We start from the raw sequence: 11,872 nt of genomic DNA on the forward strand, positions 1-11,872 counted from the left end.
TAGTATTTCTTAAATGATGATCAAGAACCATTGACATCAAAATCACCTGAGCAGTCTTGTTAAACATTTATATCAGCTGGGTCAGAATCTCTGGGACCCTAATTAGGATGACTATTATGAAAAAGTCAAAAAATAACAAATGCTGGCAAGGATGCAGACAAAAGGGAACTCTTCTACTCTGTTGGAAATGTAAACTAATACAGCTAATTAGGAAAATAGTATGGAGGTTCCTCAAAAAACTACACATAGAACTACTGCATGATCTAGCAACCACTCTACTGGGAATTTATCCAAAGGAAAGGAAATCAGTATATCACAGACACATTTGTACTCCCATGTTTATTGCAGCACTATTCATAATAACTAAGATATAGAATCAACCTAGGTGTCCAACAACAGATAAATGGATAAGGAAAATGTAGTATATATACACAATGGAATACTATTCAGCCATAAAAAAGGATGAAATCCTGTCACTCGCAATAACATGGATGGAACTGGAGGACATTATGTTAAGTAAAATAAGCCAGGAACAGAAAGTTAAACATCACGTGTTCTCACTCATCTGTAGAAGCAAAGAAAAAGTTGATCTCATAGAAGTAAGAAGAAAAACAGGATACTAGAGGCTGGGAAGGGTAGGGGAAAGGGGAATAGAGAGAGATTTGTTAAAGGATATAAAACTTCAGCTAGAAAGAAGAAATACATTCTAGTGTTCTATGCCACGAGGATGACAATAGTCAACAATAATATGTCATATAGTCTCAAATAGCTAGAAGAAGGATATTGAACACTCCCAACACGAAGAAATGATAAATGTTTAAGATGATGGGTATGCTAAGAACCCTGATGTGATCACTGTACTTTATATGTATCAAAACATTACTACGTACCCCATGAATATATACAAATATTATTTATCAATTTTTTAAAAATTAAATAAATATTTTTTTAAAAAATAAGACAGAAAATATTTTTTTTTAATATTTTTTTTAAAAAATAAGACAGAAAAGAATCCCTGGGCATAAGAGTCAACATTTTCAATTTTTGTAAGCTCTACCTTGATATACTCTGAAGTTTGAGAACTACTGTTCTGCATCATTTTGAAATATATATTGTTTTGAAACAAACATTAACTGCATTAACATGCATTATGTGTCTATCTGATCACTTAAATTATTGTAAGCAATTACAGTGATATTGAACATAAAATCCTGTATGCCATCCTTTATTATTTAAAATATGCTCCATCACTAAGGTGAAGAATGTCTGCAAAGCAGGAAAACCTCTGGTCTCAGGAACCAATGAGAACAAGTCAAAGAACTGGTACAAATGTACAACTGAAGCCCCTAATAGCAAGTCCAAACAGCCTCTCGGTTAAGTACATGAACACTGCAGTCAGCAAGACCTGGATTCAGTTCCCAGTATGGCCACTAACTCCCTGTGTGACCTTCAATTTTCTTAACCAGTCTGTGCCTCAGTTTTCTCACCTATAAGATTTAGGTACTAATACGAACCTCATAGATTTATTCTAAGAATGAATCAAGCAAACGTAGGCAAGGTATTCAGTACAGTACACAGTAAGCCCAGTAAGTCATTATTTCTGGATAAAAAATAACCCCAATTGATTCCAAATAAACCAAATAGCTCTCATCTAAATAAAATCTTCAAGATTGTTAGCAAGCTGCTGGCCTGATGCCACTTTGCCTTCTTTCCAAGTACCTGGATAGCTTGATAGTGTGATCTTCAAAGCACGACAGAGCAAAGCAAAACAACATGAGTCCAAACAGCCAGATATTCTACCAGACAACTCCAGCCCTAGAGAGGAGTCAAGAAAAGGCAGGCAAAATCCAAAGAATAAACCATCTTCAAAAGTGGGACAGATTCGCTCAATAGATATTCATAGAGCACCTGTACCAAGCACTGTGCAGTGCTGGGAATACAGCTCAGAACAGACTCTCTTCCCTTGTGGAGCTTATACCCCAGTGCAGGGAAGCAGATAATAAACAAGTAAATTAGCAAAATATAAAACATACAATACTGTCTGATGGTGAAAGGTGCTGTAGAGAAATGGAAAGCAAGGTTGAGGGAAAAAAAGAGCCAGGTTGAATAATAATCAAGATAAAGCAGAAAAATCTATTACAAGAGATAAGGGAGGAGGAATTGCTTTTCCCTACTCTCTATCATCCGCTCAATACAGCACTTCAGACATCAGATTTGTGGGGGTTTTCCACACATGACAAGCAAGTAGTTCTATAGCAGACACCAGCTGAGTATCCCCTAATTCAATTCAATTCTGACACTATCCACCTATACATAGCATCAGATAGTACAGGTTGAAGGCTCAGTACCACAAGACAGCCCCTCACTTCAGATGCCAGTGGCAAGTAGTAGGTTGTCACCATGTCTGACTGACTGGGTATAAACCGGGGTTCCCACAACCCTTTCCTTGGGTGCAATTGATTTGCTAGAGTGGCTAACAGAACTCAGGAAAACACTTTACCCATTTATTAAAAGATGCACAGGGCAAGGTATGGATCAAGTAACACACCACCCTCCAGAAACCCCCACAATTTCATCTATCAGGAAGCTCACCAAACCCAGTCCTTTGGGCTTTTATGGAGGCTTCATTACATAGGCACAACTAGTTAAATCATTGGATATTGGTGATCAATTCAATCTTTAGCCCCTCTACCATACCAGAGGGTTGAGAGTGGGGATGAAAGTCCCACTCTTTCATCTAATCATGCTTTGGTTTTTCTGGGTGACCAGCCCCATCCTGAGGCTACCTATGGGCCCCCAGCTACCTCATTGGCAAACAAAAGACACCTAAACTGGTCAGGCATAGTGACTCACGCCTGTAATCCCAACACCTTGGGAGGCCGAAGCAGGAGAATCGCTTGAGCCCAGAAGTTTGAGACCAGCCTAGACAACATGGAGAAACTCCATCTCTACAAAAAATACAAAAATTAGCCAGGTGTGGTGGCATATACCTGTAGTCTGGAGGCGGAGGTGGGATGATTGCTTGAGCCTGGAAGGTAGGGGTTGTAGTGAGCCGACTGCACCACTGCACTCCAGCCTGTGTGACAGAGCCAGATCCTGTTACAAAAAAAAAAACACCCAGACTCAGAACTTTTTAATTTCTCTGCCCTTTCAGTCATTCTACTGGTGTTATCCAGCACTCACTGTGCCCAGAGCTCACTGTAGAAGAAGCAACTGGAAGAGGCTCTGGCCCCTCCAGGAGTTTACAGGCAGACTCAGAAAGAAGGTTCAACGCTTTGGAGTGAAAGAAAGCAAAGGAATGAGCTTGCTCTGAGGTGCAACCAACAAATGCAAGAGGGGACTAAGGGCTTCAGGTGATACTATTTGGAGCTAAATTTGATTTCCATTATGAAGACCCTTCGGAAGGAGTGCGGACAGAGATATCTGCGAGTCAGTCTGTGCAGCTCCTCGCTGCTGGGATAAGTGCTGGGTGAGACTGTGCTCCGGCTGCACAAAACAAGACCCCAGAGGAGGGCCACAGTATGAGTCCCACTGGCAGCTGCTTGCCACAGGGAAACCGGTCACAGACAAGGTTATTAAAGCCCACACCTCCACTGCTGGATCCCATTTTTAAGACTGAAAAAGCTGAATATTAGTGCCAATTTACAAGTCAGAGCTACCAAAAACTCAAATCATAATTAAAAAGGGCGAATTATATTTACCGGGAAAAACAAATCGCCACAAAGGGAGTGCTGGAACAAGTACTAGGAACACGCAGTGCCCATTTCATTCTTTTCTCCGGTCAATTTAAGGGTGTTTTAAAAGCGAAGAGGCAGCAGTTAGAGAGGAAGCTGAGGGAACAGTGCAAACACACAGAGGAATGAAACTGGAGTGGGGGCCTCATGATCCTGAGCCAGACCAAATGGAATGCGGATCTGATCATGCTACTCCTTGTTTAAAACCCTGCAGAGGCCGCCCACTCTGCTTTAAGTAAAGCCCAAACTCCTTCACGTGGCCCACAAAGACAGGCAGAATCTGGTTCCTTGCCTGGCTGTATCTCACCATTTGCCAGAAAGGGATATACTGGTTGGTTTAAGCCGAGCAGGTTCCACCGCTGGAGCCAGATGTGGTATCCAGTCCATGCCAGATGCGTAGCTGAGCAAAGCAGAACAAGACCCTAGAGACAAAAACCCAAGTCTGTTAAAGAAATGAAGAAATAGACACCAAGAAAGCAATCAACAAATACCCATTTTAAAGGTTAATCAACTTTCCAAAGCAGTGTTCAAGTTTTTCCACCATATAAAAAAGTATTCTATCACTCCTGCATTGCTTAGAGAAACTGATTCTTAGACTCAGGCAGAACTGTGGAGACAGAGCCCAGTCTAATCCCTCTTGTTACAGCAATTAAGGCATAGAAAAGTGAAGTAATCACCCCAGTTAGTGCCCTTGAAAAGAATAATGCCTAATTGTTTTTATTTCTGAGCTGACACACTCCTTCTAGTATGTCATTACTTCACAACCAGGACAGAATCAAACCATAGGATTTATCGATTGTTATTCTAAAATATACAGTTTATTGGCAGAGAGAGTATGTTTGTTGGGTTTGTAAGGAAGGGAGTAGGTAGAAAAGAATGACAGAATGGCAAAAGAGAGCAGTTTTAATATCATTTTAATTTTGTTTTAATTCATAAACTTTCTTTTTTATATTTTATTTTATATGTTTATTTTAGACTCAGGAGTTAGATCTGCAGGTTACATGGATGTATTACGTAATGCTGAGATTTGTGTTTCAATTGAATCTGTCACCCAAATAGTGAACATAGTACCTGATAGGTAATTTTTCAACCCTTGGCCTCCTCCCTCTCTCAGTATTTAGTTTTCTGTTCCTGTTAACTCATTTAGGATAATGGCCTCCAGTTGCATCCATGTTGCTGCTAAAGACATGATTTCATTCTTTTCTATAGCTGCATAGTATTCCATGGTGTATATGGACCACATTTTCTTTATCCAATCTGCCGTTTATTGGGCACCTAGGTGAAGTCCATGTCTTTGCTATTGTAAATTCACATAACTTTCTAACGCATTTACTAACACTTAAAGCAACAGCTTTTTACAGTTGAGAAAATGTGACATCCAGAACTTTGATAATAAGAATCCATATAGTAACAATAATTGGGCTTATAAGTCCTGGTTCCCAGGCTGAACACCATTTGGGGAAAAGACAAGTTGTTGACTCTGCCCTGAGCACTGATGTGCTTGAAATCTTCTAGGGGATCCTCATTTGGAATGGTTTTGATGTGAGGAGGCAGTCTTCAGGGTACAGAGAGTAAACACTCATGTTGGTCAATTTTCTTTAATTTTTTTTTTTTTAATTTTAGTTTAAGTTCCAGGATAAATGCAGAACGTGTAGGTTTGTTACATAAGTATATGTGTGCCATAGTGGTTGCTGCACCTATCAACCCATCATTTAGATTTTAAGCCCCGCATGCATTAGCTGTTTATCCTAATGCTCTCCCTCCCCTCGCCCCCAACCCCCCAACTGGCCCCAGTGTGTGTTGTTCCCCTCCCTGTGTCCATGTGTTCTCATTGTTCAACTCCCACTTATGAGTGAGGACATGCGGTTTGGTTTTCTTTTCCTGTGTTAGTTTGCTGAGGATGATGACTTCTCGCTTCATCCATGTCACTGCAAAGGACATGATCTCATTCCTTTTTATGGCTGCATAGTATTCCATGATGTATATGTACCACATTTTCTTTATCCAGTCTATCATTGATGGGCATTTGGGTTGGTTCCATTGATGGGCATTTGGGTTGTAAATAGTGCTGCAATAAATATACGTATGCACGTGCCTTTATAGTAGAATGATTTATATTCTTTTGGGTATATACCCAGTAATGGGATTACTGGTTCAAATGGTATTTCTGCTTCTAGATCCTTGAGGAATCGCCACACTGTCACCTGCAATGGTTGAACTAACTTACATTCCCACCACATGTTGGTCAATTTTTTTAAATCACAGAGCATATGTCTTCATCTATGTTGTCATATATGGCAGTATTTCCTTCTTTTTCAAGGCTGAATAATATCATATTTACAGTTGTCACTTGGTATCTACCGCAGATTGGTTCTAGGACCCTCAAGGATACCAAAATCCAAGGTTGTATAAGACCCTCATATAAAATGGCATAATATTTGCATATAACCTACTTACATCTTCTGATACACTTTAAATCACCTCTAGATTACTTTTAATAGCTAATATAAGGTAAATGCTATATAAATAGTTGTTATACTGTATATTTTATTTGTATTATTTTTATTGTTTGGGGATTTTTTTTCATACTACATTTTTTATCTGTGATTACTTGAACCTGTGGATACAGAGAGCTAGCTGTATATACCACATTTTCTTTATCCATTCATTCGTTGCTAGCTGTATATACCACATTTTCTTTATCCATTCATTCGTTGATGCACAGTTTGTTTCCACATTTTAGCTATTGTGAATAGTGCTGCAACAAATATGAGCGTGCAAATATCTCTCTGAGATCCTGATTTCAACTCTTTTGGATAAACACTCAGAGGTAGGATTGCTGAATCATAAAGTAGTTCTATTAAAGGATAAATACGGTATTCCACTCACATGAGGTATCTAAAATAGTCAAACTTACAGAAGCAGAGAACAGAATGGTGGTTATCAGAGGTTGGGGAGAAGGGGAAATGGGGAGTTGCTAGTCAACAGGCATGAAGTTTCAGCTGTGCAGCATGAAGAAGCTCTAGAGATCCGCGGTACAAAATTGTGCCTGTGGTTAACGGTCCTGTATTACACACTTTAAAAGTGTTCCAATCTTACCATAACTTTTTTTTTTTTTAAATAAATCATAAAGCAACCCATGCTCTAGGACCTGTGAACTCTCAGTCAGGTCACAAAACTGCATTTCACATTCAGGGCCGAACAGCTAGTAAGAGCCAGTTATGGGCTTGGGAAGAATGAATCAAAAATTGGCAAATCTTCCCAGTGGCCTGGCAAATCTGTCCACTAGAAGTCACACCTCCTCCAGGTGAGGAGGGGCCAGTTCAAAGGCAAACAGCTCACTCAGAGGAAGTTTGTCTTAAGCCATTATTTACTTTAGTATCTCAGCAGGAATTAGTTTAGCTGAAGTGTGGCTCTCGTCTTGCTGCCCTGCCTGGATTCCTCCCTCTGCCGTTCCTCTCCTGCAGGCCTTCCTTAATCCTCTGGCCCAAATTCTCTTCCTAATGTAAGTTGAATTGTGTGATTCTTCTGGTTAAAACAAACACTTTGACAAATTTAAATGTTCATATAATAAATCCCCTCTTGTTAACACCCATTAACACCCAATAAACCCCCCTTTTTAACCCATTAACTTTTGTTTGAGGTCCAGATCCCCTAACCATAATTCATTCTGTGCTCTCATCCACCAAACCACAGAGGCCACCTCCCAGGTCACCTTCACTTTCACGCCTACTATTCTTATTCTGGCTGTTCTCTCCACTGAGAGTCCTTCCCTGCCTGAACTGTAGAACAAAGCTTGACCAATTTTTAAGGCCCAGGTAAACTTTATCCCTTCTCTCAATTTTCCTCCATAGTTTTCCTTTTCACATTCCATTCCTCCCCATACAAATATAACATTATGTTTCAGTCATTTCTTTGCCTTTTGGTCTCCTGCAAGGCAAGAACTGTATTTTACTCACCATTGGGTTGCCAGCCATTGTGCAGAGTAGATGCCCAACTAATATCCATTGAGTTGGATTGAATTATTTAATATCTGTCTTGCTTCAAGCCAGATTCAAATCACACCTTCTTTCAGAAGTCACCCTAAACTATCCTAACTATAGCCTCAGCCAATGTCTTGAAGCAGTCTGATTCCTCCCTCTCTTAACTCCAATCTACAAGTGCAGCTCCAGATCCAAATCCCAGGACCCAGTATGAACCAAGTCACCCAGACTAAGTAACTCCAGCCCACATTCCAGAGCTTAGCATCAAATCACCTTTGCCAATCTCACATTTACTTGTTAACTTATTTAAAAACATCTGAAAGCCTACTTTGCACCAGACCCTATATCAGGTGCAAAAGAAATAAGGACGAGGAAGTTAAGAGCCCTGCTCTCAGGGAGCCCACAGTCTGGTTGAGGAGGGTGAGAGATAAACAACTCTGTTGCAAATCCTTTATCATATCTTGCCCAATTCCCAGTCTCTCTGCTCCATTTCTTGTTCTTGGGATTCTTTTTGCCTTGATTCCTGTTTCAGAAACCCCAACTTTCTTTTCAGACAAATCTTGCAATCTCAATACCAGTACAAAAGCCCTGTTCCCAAATTTTTCTTCAGTGCAACCAGACTTCCTACAAACTACTCTTTATGGAGTAAAGAAAAGCCAATTTCGTCACAGGATTTTTTGTTTCAGGACTCTCTAGCATATCTCTGAAGTCTGGAAACTAATATGAATTATCCAGTGTTCTTTAACTTTAACATATAAAAGATTCTCTAAAATCCTATTTAAAATGGATGTCCTCAGAGTCTATTCCCAGATATTCTAGTAATCTGTATTTATTGCAAGCCTCCCAGGTGATTTTGAAGCAGGTGGTCCAGGAACTTTGCAAAACACTATCTTAAGATCCACAGGTGCACTGAGTCTTAGAAAAATCTACACCGTATCTTACCTTTCCCCACCACCACCACCATAGACTTGGACCCTAAAAACCTTCACTGGCTGGGCTAATCCTCCTCTCCTGCCAAAGGAAGTATAATTTAGACAGCAAAGACCTACTGCGCGTGACTGCCTCAACTTTTGAATATTACCATTCCCAACTCCCCATCATTGGTCACTGTCCTCGTGCTTTATCTTGACCTTTTTGCCAGTTACTTGCTAGGGCTCTGATCTATTTCCATTACCACTGAGGCACCATGTTTTGCAAACTAATATCTAAAATTCTGTTATTCTTTCATCTCCCTGTCCACCATCCCTATCTAGATAGGTTTCGTTCCGGTTCTAGCCCTTCCCAACTACTCCATTCAAGTGTAAATTATCAACTGTGTCTGCTCAAATCATCAAAAATCCCAGCCCATGGTCATATTTTATTCATCTGAAATACTACAGCACCAATTGTCTATGTCACTCATTGACACTTGTTATACTTTGTCCCGTTACCTATATCCTATCTCTCCAGCTAGACTGTAAATTAGTATTTGTAGATTAAATAATCATAAATGCCCTAGCTGGGAGGACAAAAAAAAAAAAAACAAGAAATTTATGATAACGGTAAAGGTCTAGAGGAACTAGTGTTGCCAGAAGTGTCAGGTTTAGAGGAGATACTAGAGTTTGTATTGACTTTCCATAAGAAAGTGTATTTTAACCATCATCATAGTATTTCCCATTTATTGAGGGCCAACAATGGGCCAGGCTATGCCTGCTGTATTACCTGTCTTTCCTATAATCCTCACAACCATCCTTTGAAGAAACTGACGTTCAAGGAAGTCATTATATTTCCAAAGCTGATACAGCCAAAAAATGAGATAATAACTCAGCCCATGTTCTTACTGCATGGTCCAAAGTACCATGGTCTTTCCACTACACTGCAAATCAAGGAAACAAGTATCACCAGCTCCTCTATTTTGCCAGGGCTTCCTAGTCCCTAAAAAGCTCTCATGTCCCTTGGAAATTTCCAACAAGTTCAAAAATGTATAAGAAAGAAAAAGAATTTTCCTAGAATAATTAGGAAATAACACGCAGTTAGGTGCACAAAGCAAGAAGGGAAGTTTTTCTGCCCAACAACAGTGTTTATTCCTCTGCTCAACTTTGTGGTACTAAACATAAAGCAAAACAAACTCTGGACATTTTAATGTTGTTTTCTTATTGGAGAATCTGACTTCTACTTCATAGGACAGGAAAACAGACCACTAAGCAGAATGAAGCATGGGGGCTCCTTCTAATAAGACTTTATGGCTGAGCTTCTGTAGGTTCTGTATCAGCCTGAAAGATCCCTTGGCCCCTCTCCTAATTGCAGAGGCTGCTCCTAGCATGAACACTGGATAAGCTGCCCACGGCTTGGAGGCATGCTAGGCAGAACACCCTCACGGCTTCCAGGCAGCTTCATTGGATGCCAAGAATTAATTAATTAGCGCTGAGGACTTTTAGAGCAAGAGTCAATGGGAGTTATTATATAAGCTTGGGACTAGAGCATCATAAAGACAGGAAGCAGATGCAGCAGAGCCACAGACCTCACACTCCCTGGCACTCCAGCTGCTGTCTGGAATATTGATGAGTGCATTGGGTTTGGAGTCAAAAGCCCAAGTCTGGGTCTATGGGGACTTTGCATCTTGCTAACCTTTCTAATTCCTCATCTGTAAATGAGAAGAATAATCCCTTCACTATTCATTGCACATGGCTTAATAAGGCTCAAATGAGGTATTTGTATGTGAATGCTCTATAAAGACTATAAATGTTCTCTTGACTGCTCCCATAGCAATCTCTGCTTCCTTAACAAGCATTTATCATACTTTACAGTTATTACTTTTTTGTCTGTCTTTATCTTCTAGGCTATACATACCATAAAGACAGAGACTAGATCAATATTTCTCACCACTGTCTCCCAGTATCTATGACAGTACTGGACACTTGGTTGATGCTCAGTAAATATTTGCAACATGAATGAATGAATGAATGAATGAATGAATGAATGAATGAATGAATGTAGTCCTCTACAGTGTTCATTTCTTTTATGAAAATCTCATGGAATGGTAAGAACAAACCCCGTGTCATCATCACTGTCTTAATTTATCTCAGTTACTTCCAACTTTATTTCACTTTATAACTAAAACCATTCATCAGACACAGCTGTGGTACTCCAGAAGTATATAATCCACAGGGAGTAAGGCATGTACAAACAAAAAAATCAAATAGTAGCAAACAGAGCAAATGCCATTTCTGACAGATTCCCCTTTTTATTTCAACTTTTTTCAAAGACAATTTCTGGGGTAATTGCCAACATCCTAAAACTGTAAGTTTCCATATTTATAGGCCATGGACCTAGTATAACCAGGTGGACTATTTTAAATATAAATTCAATCATGTAGAAATTCCAGAGTTTTCTTTGTGGAGGAATGACTTCCTCAAAGCTCTGAGAACCAGAAGTAGACAATATGTGACACAGACAGTACGTCAAGACAGGAAGTGTGGTGGGGGAGGGGGGGGTGTTGAGGTTGCTTCTATAGATTCTAGTGAAACATTTTGTGGAACTAAAGAGTCAGACTCAAACTTAAAGGTAGGCTCTATCATTTACTAAGATTTTCATGCGATGAGAAGAATTGGAAAGCCAACACATGGCAGAAGTTCAATGCCCCAATATTTTTAGTACTTTAAAATTACAAATGTTCTTTTAACTGCTTTTAGGTGGAACAAATATGCAAACTAACCTAATAGCTTGAGCAAGCCGCTGAGGGTTTCTTTTGAGGGATATTTTTCTCTGGGTCTACAGGGGAGCTAAGAACAAAGACATCATGTAACACAGGGAAGCTTGGGAACACTTCTAACAAGGAAGAGTTGAGTGATGTCTTTACCACTACGGAGAAGAGTGAACAGGAGAAGGTAAAATGATGAAAACAGCAAGCTGGGCAGTCTAATAGAAAAGCCTTCTCTTTTTGATATGCTAGAAGCAATTGATCAGCTATTGAACCCTGCAGTAGTTAAGTCTGAGAGATTTTAGAAGTCCTTAATCATTTCTAACACCTCAATAAAGACAACAAGCAAATACATGATGAATAAAATTTCCAGTGTATTTGTTATTGAACAAATAATTGTAAGAATGAAGCTCAGTATTACTTATTTGCTGTAAGTTAATTTTTTTTTTTTTTTTTTTTTTTTTTTTTTTTTTTTT

The sequence above is a fragment of the Piliocolobus tephrosceles genome, chromosome 1 (assembly GCF_002776525.5).
Source record: "Piliocolobus tephrosceles isolate RC106 chromosome 1, ASM277652v3, whole genome shotgun sequence".
Classification (NCBI taxonomy): Eukaryota; Metazoa; Chordata; class Mammalia; order Primates; family Cercopithecidae; genus Piliocolobus; species Piliocolobus tephrosceles.